Source organism: Astyanax mexicanus, chromosome 9 (assembly GCF_023375975.1).
Source record: "Astyanax mexicanus isolate ESR-SI-001 chromosome 9, AstMex3_surface, whole genome shotgun sequence".
NCBI lineage: Eukaryota > Metazoa > Chordata > Actinopteri > Characiformes > Acestrorhamphidae > Astyanax > Astyanax mexicanus.
The window spans coordinates 4,001,130-4,013,593 of NC_064416.1; the positions used below are offsets into that span (position 1 = coordinate 4,001,130).

Sequence of the window (12,464 nt, forward strand, 5' to 3'; positions counted from 1 at the left end):
AGAAGGCAGATTTCATTTTACATCATAAAAACGCCACAAAAATGACAATTTTCCAGGCGAGCCTGAGCTGAAAGATGACAATGATGGCAACGATGATGGTGACTAATGCTGGAGAACTGAGGTTTTGTTTGCTTTTGTTTTGTCTTAGGTTTATCCATAGGGTCTCTATATACACTCACTGTTGAAGACATAGTTGCAAAAATAGTTGTACCCAGAAGGAAGAGTTGAAATGGCCATATCTTACAATTAAGTCCCACCTATTGAGCTGCTACTCAGCTGTATATCCCCCTATCACTGGTGATGCCACAACACCAGGAGGCTGAAGACTAGCACACGCCTCCTCTGGTACATGTGAAGTCACACTCCGCCTCTTTTTGAGCTGCTGCTGATGATGCAGCATTACCGAGTAGCATCACAACGCTAACGCTCGGAGTAAAGCGCAGCGACTCGGTTCTGATACATCAGCTCACAGACGCAGCCTTGTGCTGATCCACATCACCCTAGTAGTAATGACAGGAAATAGGGCCAATTGTGCTGTCTCAGGGCTCCGGCAGCCAATGGCAAGCTGCATGACCAGGATTCGAACCAGCAATTCCGATCATAGTGGCAGTGCTTTAGATCACTGGACCATTTATTAACCTACACATACAGTATGACAGAACAATTCCAACAGGATAATGCTCATCCACACACTGCTGTCATCTCACTTGCTTGCCTTAAAGTCTTTGGACCTTATTTTAATAATCTATGGGAGAGCCATCAACCGTTCACCATGCAGCTTGATTTTGCCAGTGTGGCTTTGCTATTGTAACGACGGGAAAAGTACATCTTACAAGCCTAATGGACGTAACGTGAAATAAACTAATCAGAGTGTCACTTGCTCTTCATTCTGTTTAAGAGCCAGGTGTGTTCTGACTTTGGCAGATTTCTATTTTAATGGTGCAGATTACTCAATGTGTCCAATGCTTCTCAGCAGAGTAAACTGCTTATGTGTTACACACTACTTTTGTATTTGTAGCTCAATAAATATGAGTAAGTGTTTCCATATCAGTCTAAATTTATAATCATTTTTTGTTCCTTCCGAACAGAACTGCAATCCGACACTTCCTTCCTTCCAACTATTTTAGTTGAGAAAGGGTGTATGTGTGTGTTGTGTTATGAGTTATATTTAATCAGCTGGGCTATAAAAATCCCTGTTTCTGTAGGATTAGTGTTTCTCTGCAGGGCTTTTGTTAAACTGAGATGCTATAGAGGACGAGCAGAAAAAGAAACGGTAATTACTCTCCGCCGAACACAAAGAGATTTGTTGTCTGTTGACACAGTAGAATTTGCAGTTCGCTGAGGCTGCATGTGATTTTTTTTCCTCCTAAAACAAATTCTAGTTAACAAAACCTTATAAACTTCATAAACAAGGAGCGAAACAACAGCACACATGTTATTATCATGTTATAAAGTTCAAGCGTGATCATTTTTGACACTTGAAAGTCAGAGACTGTATACTCTCCCTATACTTTACAGTGATTGGTTTGTAAAATGTTGTGTTCTTTCCTTTTGGCCCAGACTGTGTGTTTCATCACATTTCACACCTGCTATTTTGGTTTTGACTTAACAATAAATAGCGCTGAATGTCTGAACGCTCAGTTTCAGATTGATATTTATAGTTAGAGGAGTAACCAACATGAAAACCACAGAGCTGTCTATGGGTTAAAAAGCTGTGAGAAGATGGACAGACAAATATTGGCCATAGCCAGAACAATAGTTTGGGATGTCCTGAAGAAGAAAGTCGTCACTGGTGTACTAGGTAACTAGATGTCGACCAGCTAGATCAAGGAAAACCACAGCAGTTGATGAAACAGAAACATTGTGAGTTCTGTAAAGAAAAAAAAAACAAAACTACTTTTAGTAACATCAGCAACAACCTCCAGAGAACAGGAGTGAAGGAATCACTAAATAAAGTACAGAAGCTTCAGCAGAAGATTAAAACCACTATTAATGATGTGAAGAGGAAGATCATGCTGGAATGTACCAAGACGTACAGAGACTAAAGCCTGTGGACTGATTATGAACTGATGAGACAAAGATCAAAGGCTAAGTTTTGGAGAAAGAAAGAAAGGATCTGCAAATGATCTTAAACAATATACCAGCTCATCTGTGAAGCACAGTGGAGGTAGTGTCATGATTTGGGCTTGTCTGTTTAAAGAAAGATGCAGCCAAACTTATTGAAAATTCCTTCATCATGCAGCAAGATAATGACCCAAAACATGATGGTCTGTCTGGACCATGGCTCAGTAGATACAACTTTTGGTTCTTTTCGTCCATACCATGGGTTTGGAATATCCTGAAGAAGAAAGTCGTCACTGGTCTATTAAGTCACAGATGATGAACAGGCAAAACAAGGAAAACAAAAGTAGATGAAGACCATTGAAACATTGTGATTGCTGTATAGAAAGACCTAAATGATGGCTGAACCATCTAGACAAGTGTGTTAATCCTGCAAAAAGGAACAGGATCATGGTTTAGTAGATAAACATTTTGGTTCTTTTCATCCTTACCATGGGTTGCGACACCTTTCACGTTTGATATATTAGTTTGGATCAAACAATAAGTAGTGCTAAATGTCTAAACGCTTCAACATTTTAAATTTGAGTTTTATCTGTGCTATGGGTAAAAAGCAAGCAATTGTGAAGCTAAGAGAAGATGGACAACTGCACAAATATTGTCCATGGCCAGTATAACTGTTTGGAATGTCCTGAAGAAGAAAGTCGTCATTGGTGTACTAAGTGAAAGCTGAACAATCTAGACAAGCATGTTAATACTGTGAAAAAGAACAGGATCATGGTTCAGTAGATACACATTTTGCTGCTTTTCGTCCATACTGTAGGTAGCAACACTTTTCACACCTGCTATATTGGTTTGGATTAAACAATAAATAGTGCTAAATCTCCAAATTTGGGTTTTGCTTGTGCTATGGGTGAAAAACAAGCAAATGTGAATCTAAAAAAAAAGATGGACAATTGCACAAATATTGTCCATAGCCAGTACAACAGTTTAAAATGTCCTGAAGAAGAAAGTCGTCATTGGTGTACTAAGTGAAGGCTGAACAATCTAGACAAGCATGTTAATACTGCGAAAAAGAAACAGGGCTGTGGTTTAGTAGATACAAATTTTGGTTCTTTTCGTCCATAGCTTTGGTTGTGACACCTTTCACACCTGTTATATTTGGTTTGGACCAAACAATAAGTAGTGCTAAATGTCTAAACGCTTCAACATTTTAAATTTGGGTTTTGCCAGTTCTATGGGTGAAAAACAATCAATTGTGAAGCTGAGAAAAGATGGAAAATTGCACAAATATTGGCCATAGCCAGTACAACAGTTTAGAATGTCCTGAAGAAGAAAGTCATCACTGGTGTATTAAATAACAGATGATAAACAGGTACACCAAGGAAAACCACAGCAGTTAATGAAACATAAACATCTAGAAAAGTGTTTTAATATTGCAAAATAACAGGATCATGGTTCAGTAGATTTACATTTTTTTACATTTTGGTGCTTTTCGTCCATACCGTGGGTTTAGACATCTTTCAGACCTGCTATTTTGGTTTGGAATAAACTATAAGTAAAGGAAAGTCAATGAAAACAGTGTGTTTAAGTTCTAAGCTCTTAGAAACTCCTAAAAACTTCTAAATAAACTCCTAGAAAAGAGCTTTCGTACTTTCTCAGTATGTCCAGTGCTGATTATTGTGAATGCTGTTTCCAGCAGTTCGGAGCTGCTGCTGCTGCTGTAGCGCTGTGGCTCAGTGTAGCGCCGCTGTCGATAGCATTAGCGCTGAGGGAAGATGTAAAGATCTAATGAGGCGTGAAGAGATGCAGTTATGTTCATTAACCCGGCGGTCGCTCCTGAAAAGAGAACAGCCTGTTATCTAACGATACCATTGTTCTGCTTTGTTGTTCGGCTTTACCCAATGGAGCATGTATCTTCTTATTTATTCACTTATTTATTTAATTGATTTAATTAATTTATTTATTTATGAGCACAGCCCCTCCTCCAACAGCTGCGAATAACTCCAGCTCTAATTCAGGGAAATGTGAGCCGCGTTCACTTCACAGTTGTAATTTGCTGGCACACACACACTCCCACACACTCTCTCACACACACACACACACATGCACATGTTTCAGACGCTCTCCAGCGCTGGGAGATGGGGAGGTGTGAAATACAGTAACTGCTGTGGTAATGAGAGGCAGCAGGTATAGAGATGAGATGCTGAGAGCAGATCTACAGACCTGCCTGATTAGGAAGTATGTTTACCTGACCTGTGATACCTGGGCTTGTTGTATAGTGTGGTGGGTGTATAGAGAATCTGTGCTTTAGCATAGCCAAGTGCTGTTTAAATACACAGAAACACACAGACACACACCAACACATATACAGCTCTGGAAAAAAAAGTAAGAGAGCACTTCAGTTCCTGAATTAGTTTCTCTGATTTTGCTATTTATAGGTTTATGTTTGAGTAAAATGAACATTGTTGTTTTATTCTATAAACTACAGACAACATTTCTCCCAAATTCCAAATAAAAATATTGTCATTTAGAGCATTTATTTACAGAAAATAAAAACAAGTTCATATTCATAAAGTTTTAAGAGTTCAGAAATCAATATTTGGTGGAATAACCCTGAACTTCATAAACTAAAGTACAGAAACTTCAGCAGAAGATTAAAACCACTATTAACGAGGTCAAGAGAAAGATCAGGCTGGAATTTACCAACAACTACAGAGACTAAAGCCTGTGGACTGATTATAAACTGAAAAGAAAAGAATCTGCTCATAATCTCAAACAATATACCAGCTCATCTGTGAAACATGGTGGAGGTAGTGTCATGGCTTAAGCTTGCATGGCTTCTTCAGGGACAGGCTCATTAATCTTCATTAATGTTTATTAAGCTCAGAAATCTACAGAAACATTTTATCTGTCTGTTTAAAGAAAGATGCAACCAAACTAATTGAAAGATCCTTCATCATGCAGCAAGATAATGACCCAAAACATGATGGCCTGACTCTATAAACGTCTGGACCACGGCTCAGTAGATACAAATGTTGGTTCTTTTCATCCATACCATGGGTTTGGAATTTCCTGAAGAAAAAAAGTCGTCACTGGTGTACTAAGTAACAGATGTTGAACAGGTAGAACAAGAAAAGGAAGAGTAGACAGGAACTGGACAATGGTTCAGTCGATACAAATTTTGGTGCTTTTTCATCCATACTGTGGGTTGCAACAACTTTCACACCTGCTATTTTGGTTTGGAACAAACAATAGAAAGTCGTCGCTGGTGTATTAAGTAATTCAGAAGTACTAAGAGTTCAGAAATCAATATTTGGTGCAATAACCCTTTCATTCATACATTTTGGCATCATGTTCTCCTCCACCAGTCTTACACACTGCTTTTGGATAACTTTATGCCTTTACTACTGGCGCAAAAATACAAGCAGTTCAGTTTGGTGGTTTGATGGTTTGTGATCATCCATCTTCCTCTTGATTATATTCCAGAGGTTTTCAATTAGGTAAAATCAAAGAAACTCATCATTTTTAAGTGGTCTTTTATTTTTTTTTCCAGAGCTGTATACACACAACACATGGTGTTAAAAAGTGTTTGTCCCCTTCATGAATTCTTACATTTTTGCATGTTTTTGTTACAAAATGCACAATGAAGAATGGTCAAATGGAAATGTTTCTAATGCTTTCTAATGCTAGAAACGCTTTTTTAATGTTCCTTATAATGTAAAGTTGCCATTTTGGACATACAGTACAAGAGCTATATGGAATAATATACCTCATACTATGTATAAATAAGTAATTATACATTATAATAATATGTCCTATGTTTTTTTGGGTGTTTTCACTCTAGCCTTTTTTTCGGACCTGGATACGCTTTCTCCACAGGTTCAATATGTTTAGTTGAGTGTGAAAGCTGCGTTTGAGCCAGAGTACTGATCCCAGGTCCTCCTGAAATAGTCTGGATTCTGGGAAACACATCTGGAGTTATCTAGTAAACAAAAGAGTGTTAAACAAACCAGAATATGTTTTATATTTTAGCTCCTCTTGTTTATATGACAGTTTTACACATCTCTGCTGGATTTTCTCAGTCAGTTTTATGAGGTAGAGTCACCTGCAATTCAGGCTTTCAGTTAACAGCTGTGCTGAACTCATCAAGAGTTAATTACTTGAATTTCTTGTCTCTTAATATGTTTGAGAGCATCAGTTAAAGTAAAGTAGTGAAGAGGTAGAGTTACAGGTATACAGTGAATAGTGAATATTTGAGTAATGTTCTAATCCAGATTATGAGAAGCAACAACTACTCAACTAAATAAAGAAAAGATAATCTTAAGAACTTTAAAAGTATCAATGATGATGAAACTGGCACTCATCAGGACTGTTCCAGCAAAGGAAGAGCAAGAGTTTTCTCTGCTGTACAGGATAAGATTATCAGAGTTACCAGCCTCAGAAACCACGAGTTATTGAAGGTAGCTCAATCTGAAAATAATTTCAAGAACTCAAGTGCAGTCAACGCAAAAACCCTCAAAAATCTTAATAATGATGAAACTGGCACTCATCGGGATCACCCCAAGAAAGCACCTAAATGCTTCACAGAGTATTTTTGTTTGTTAAACATTTTTAAATTATCAAATGTTCTTTATGTGTTTCTGTATCCTGGAACATTTCTAAACACACACACACACACACACACACACACACACACACACACACACACACCTATCTCTTGATGAGGCAATTTAAACGCCCTCTGTTTCCTGTTGGAGTAATTTAGCAGGGAGCAGGGGAAGCCGTTAATGGTCTGGGGGGGGTTTGGTGTATTGATCAGGTTGATCAGGCATGGCAGGTCAATGATTTCCTCAGTGTTTGATTGGAGTATTGATTGATCAGTACACGGCCTGATTGATGGGCTGTTTGATTGGAGATTAGGCCAGTCTGTATTTCCTGCTGATCTGTGAGGAATCTACCGCTCATAACGTTACTGTGCAGTCAGACTGAAGATGGTGGGATGTTCTCTCTCTCTCTCTTTATGTTTCTCTGACAAAATGTGAAAAAAAGTTCAAGGGTATGAATACTTTTGCAAGCCACTTTAAGTCACAAAGGGTAAGAGTAATAAATAGTGAATAAATTATATATGAATGTCTAATTTAAGCTGTTTATAGCAAAGAACAATCAATCAATTAATATTTATTTTAACTCAGAGCTGATCTATCTATCATCCATCCATCCATCCATCCATCCATTGACCTTTATTTACAGTGAAGCTGAATATTTACACTATAAAAGGGATTTAAAACATTTAGTAGGATATTAGAAATAATAAGAAACAAAATAGTAAAAATAATAAATAAAAGAAATACTGATTTTAAATCAACTTAAATCATTTAATATAGATGAATAAAATATATATGTAAAAATAAAAAAAAAATATTCTAAAAGGCCACAAAAACAAACTGACACATACAAATTAAAGAATTAATAAAATATAAAATGAAGAAAAAGATAATAATAGTAAAAGTAAAGTAAAATGATAAGGATGATAAGAAATGATAAAATGAATAATATAATGTGTCACGTCTGGTGCTGTTAGCTCCTCTGTCCCTTCCACACCCAGCTCTAACGGAGGTTCTCAGGTTAACAACTACACTACCCAGAATGCACCGCCCGCTGACATCACGCACTCACCTGATCACGTGACACCTCACCTGCTTCCTCCTGGAAGTCCCGAATACTGATTACTGGCACTATAAAGGTGCACGCCAAACAGACTTCATCGCCGCGTATTGTAGGTTATCCTCATACAAAGCGTTACTTTATCTCTTGTCTCAGTTTACTTTGTGTATGACCTTGCTTTTTGTTTCTCAACGCCGATTCTTGCCTCTGCCTTTGATATTGGATTGTTTGTGTATGACCTGGACTGTGTTTTCACCACCGCCTCTTGGATTATCTCTGATACTGGATTGTTTGTGTATGAACTCTGGACTGTCTCTCGTTTATGGTATGGTTTTGTCTTCATTGCTCTGTCTACTGGTGATCACCCCTGTTTCTGTATCGACCCTGATTACATCTGTTTATTATTATAATAAACATACTTTATTTTTATCAGTATCTGCACTTGTCTGCTATTCTGTTCTGACCATGACATAATGAATAATAATGAACTAGAACAAATGAATCAAAATAAAAATAACAATAGAATATAAAACAAATAGGTAAATGAATAAAGAAATAAGGAAAAGATAAACTCATTTAAAACAATCACAGGCTTTCTGATGGTGATTAGAAACTAAAAGACCCCAGTGAGCTGAGCTTCAACATTTCCTTTAGTGAATTCCAGCTGGCTGGTGCACTGTAGCTAATTTTTATATATATTTCTTAATAAAATATATAAGATATGATAAGATATTATAAAATAACAGTTTAAGGGTTGGAATCCTAAAATCATAAAAGGTAAGAAAATTAAAGGTAAAACAATTATAAAAAAAAAACTAAAGAAGAAAAAATTGAAAGAGGTAAAAAGAATGTGACATTAATAATAAGCTTCTAATTTGTGTTCCTTAGAATAAAGTAGAGTTTTTAAAGGCCATAAAATACTCAGTATTTTGATAATTACCCCGTATTCTGTTGAGGGTGGTTGCCGAGGTGTACCCTCCCTCTCTCTGTGAGTGGACGTCGGCTCCCCCGGGGGTTCTGGCGGTGCGGTAGCGTCAGTGTGGGCTGTAATCACAGCTGATTGAGCTGTTTGAGCTGAAACTGAGGCGTTCTCACAGCAATTAAGATCAGAAAGGGAGATAAAATAACACAGGACCCCTGCAGACCCCCGTCCTGCTGTGATAAAGCACTTCCCGGGTCATCGCCCCCCCCCCGAAACACCCCCCCCCCCCCCCCACACACTCACTCTGCTGTAGAGATCCACCCCACACTCCCACTGAGATCCTGCCAGAGTGAAATCTCACACACCCGTACAATTAAACACCCAAAAACTGATCATTCTAACACTGATATACAGAATCACATATCCACTATATCCACTATATATTTTAAACACTTTCAATGAATCAGGTATCTGTAAAGCATTATAAATGTATTCATAAAGCTTCATTAACCATTCATAATGCTTTATAACATTTGACATAAGCATTTCTAACTATACATAAAAATGTGTATAATCTCAAACCTAAAATGTTATAACACCACAGTATGAAGCTTTATAGCAAAAAGCGATATAATGCATTATAATATATTCGTATTTGCTGTTCTTAACATTATTGGTGAGACCTGTTTCATAAAGCTTAATAGATGTTGAGTTCACTCACATAATGCTTTATCAAGGTCCACAGCGATGCCTTCTCTCTAACTGCCATATGTTATAATGTAAATCGTTCTGTAAATGCACATAACATCTTATGAACACTTATAAGCACTTTTCACAGAGTTTAGGTAAAGTGATGAGTTATTCCACATAACCAAAGGCATATAACAAATTATAAAGCTTCATAAGTGCTTTTCACAGACTTTTTATCATTTGATATACGCCTTTGGTAATGTGGAATAACATCACTTTGTCACGCTTATAAGTGTTTATTAGATGTTATGAGTATTAACAGAACAATTTTCATTATAACATATAGCTTGATAAAGCATTATGTGAGTGAACTCAACATCTATTAAGCTTTATGAAACAGGTCTGACTAATAATGTTAAGAACAGCATCTACACATACATTATAATGCATTATATCGCTTTGTACTGTGGTGTTATAACATTTTATGTTTGAGATTATAAACATTTATGTATAGTTAGAAATGCTTATGTCAAGTGTTATAAAGCATTATGAATGGTTTATGAAGCTTTATGAATGCATTTATAGTGCTTTATAGATACATGTTTCATAGAAAGTGTTACCCAAATGTTTAAATCATATTTAAAAAACGCATAAAAACCTCATGATTAGTTTGTAGCGTTTGACTCAATAATGCACCAAAACCATGTTTTCTTTTGCTTGTTCTGGCTGCTGCGCTTGCACAGATCTCCACATAGAGGGGATTCCTTATTAACACACTGACTGTTTCCACTTGCATCGTATTCAGCATGCTGATTGGCTCTTTTTGTTGAAGGGTGGGACTTTATCTTAGAACAGATGCTGGGTTGAGACAAAAACAAAATGTTTAATTACCATTTTAACAACTTTTTAAATCATATTTTAAAATCTGATTAAAAAAAACACATGATTAGTTTGTAGAATTTGACTCAATAATGCACCAAAAATACTCTAAACCAAAAGTTTTTATTACAAAAGTAAAAGATATTTTAAATCACGGATCAAATCTGATAAAAACCTTATGATTAGTTTGTAGCATTTGACTTAATAATGCACCAAAAAAACATGACTTTATGGCTTGTTCTGGCTACTGCACTTGCTGATCTCCAACAGCACCTACCCGCCTCCAACACTGACCCTCCTCCACAAAGCAAGCTAATTGGCTTATAAGCTAATTAAGGCATTATAATAAGCTCTTTTTGTAGGAGGGCGGGGCTTTATATTTGCGTTTGCATCCAAAATGCACAAAAACCTTGATTTTTAAGCTTGTTCTGGCTGCTGCACTTGCACAGATCTCCACATTAGAGGGGATTCCTTTTTAACACACTGACTGTTTCCACTTTCAGCATGCTGATTGGCTCTTTTTGTTGAAGGTTGGGACTTTAGCCTTAAACAAATGCAGGGTTGAGGCAAAAACAAAATGTTTAATTACCATTTTAACAACTTTTGTAAATCATATTTTAAAATCTCATGATTAGTTTGCAGCATTTGACTCAATAATGCACAAAAAATATCATTTTTTGGCTTGTTCTGGCTACTGCACTTGCGCTAATCTCCAACAGCACTTACCCACCTCCAACAGTGACCCTCCTCCACTTGCATTGTAAAAAGCAATTTGGTTCTTTTTGTTGGAGGGCGGGACTTTACAGTTGCTAGAAAAAGTATGTGAACCCTTTGGTTTTACTTGGATTTCTGCATAAATTGGTCATTAAACATGTTCAATAACAATAGACAAACCAGTCTGCTTAAACTAACACCACACAAAAACCTACCTAGCTTTAGTTTAAGTAAAGCAGGTAGTTTCACACTTTTTTTTCTTATTTGGTTTTAGAAACATCATATAAATATGTTTGAAGCACTAAAGGTAAATAATATTGGTTGGGGAAGGAGATTTTTCACTTTTTAAGGTGTTTTTCTCAATGGGTTTCTTTTAGATTTATCTTTACCACACTGGGGTGTGATCACTATTTTTAGAAAGAGTAAGCTCCGCCCTTTCTAACCATATATGGATTATGTTTATATGTGAAGGGATTCCTGGGTAATTAAGCTGAGAACACAAGGTGAGATTTTGGGTTCTAAGGGTTAACATTCCTCTAAAAGGCTGCAGAATCCAACCCTTTAAAATAAGCATGAGTTTGCAGTAAGGTAAAAGCTAATATAATGGAGATATTCTACAGCTATAAGTAAATGCATTGACCAGAATGGATGGTCACATAAAGACTGTGTAGAGTAAATGAGCTTTGTTAGATTTCACTCTCCTATCGGCGGTTCACGCTGTGCTTCGCGGGGCTTCAGTAAGACATTATACGATTTAATCAAAAGTTTTGGGGGAAGAAGTTGAGCCAAGTGAAGTTTTTACATAATGATCCAGGCTGTGGGCTGTGGGCGGATTGGAACAGGCACAGTCCTCGCTGTCGTGTTTCGTGTGGGGAAGAATTCACTGTTAAAAAACTCTACAGTACAGCAGCGCTGGAACCAACGAGCTCAACCATGTATTTGAGTTAAAGTAACTCCCTTTTTTTAGATCTGCACCTAAAAGTAAAAGTTCAAAAGTCAGCAATAAAATATTTTATCTAGCGTTCACCCTGCGTAAGGCATGTTGTGATGCTCATTGCTATCTTAGACCCAGTCAACAGCTGTCAAAATAGCATCGGAGTTTAGGAATAAATCTACGCTGATGTGCGTATAGTGATCTGAAAGATATTATAAGAGTGAGTTTTCAGTAAAGTTTCTGCAGCACTAAGGCTAGGTGCAGCAGCATTAGCATTAGCCGCTAACCACAGCACTAGCAGGATGTTAATGTTTTCCAATAGCACTAGACTGAGGAACCCTGAGTGTTCCGGTAACCCAGTGTGGAAGAGCGAAAGAGCTAGCGCTGAGGTTAGCGGCTAATGCTAATGCTGCTGCACCCAGCCTTAGTGCTGGAGAAACTTTACTGAAAACTCACCCTTATTATGCTGTACTTTAATGAAGTGGTTTACTGCTCCTTAACCCTTTCAGACCTTGCAACCATTACAATGGACATAATATTTTTTAAGGTGTTGTTTTGCACATAACACTAATTGAGACATATTGTTCATGTGATAAAATC

General features: G+C 37.1%; 1 protein-coding gene and 1 long non-coding RNA gene across 3 annotated transcripts in view; both read left to right on the forward strand.

Moving 5' to 3' along the window:
* The window catches only part of large2 (LARGE xylosyl- and glucuronyltransferase 2), a 118,799-nt gene that overhangs the window by 23,633 nt on the left and 82,702 nt on the right, over positions 1-12,464 (forward strand). The window lies entirely within an intron of this gene.
* LOC125804628 (uncharacterized) overlaps positions 6,077-12,464 on the forward strand; it is a 94,437-nt gene continuing 88,049 nt past the window's right edge. The window contains exon 1 of the long non-coding RNA XR_007440782.1: positions 6,077-6,292. This is a non-coding gene — a long non-coding RNA (uncharacterized LOC125804628). The remainder of the gene's footprint in view (positions 6,293-12,464) is intronic.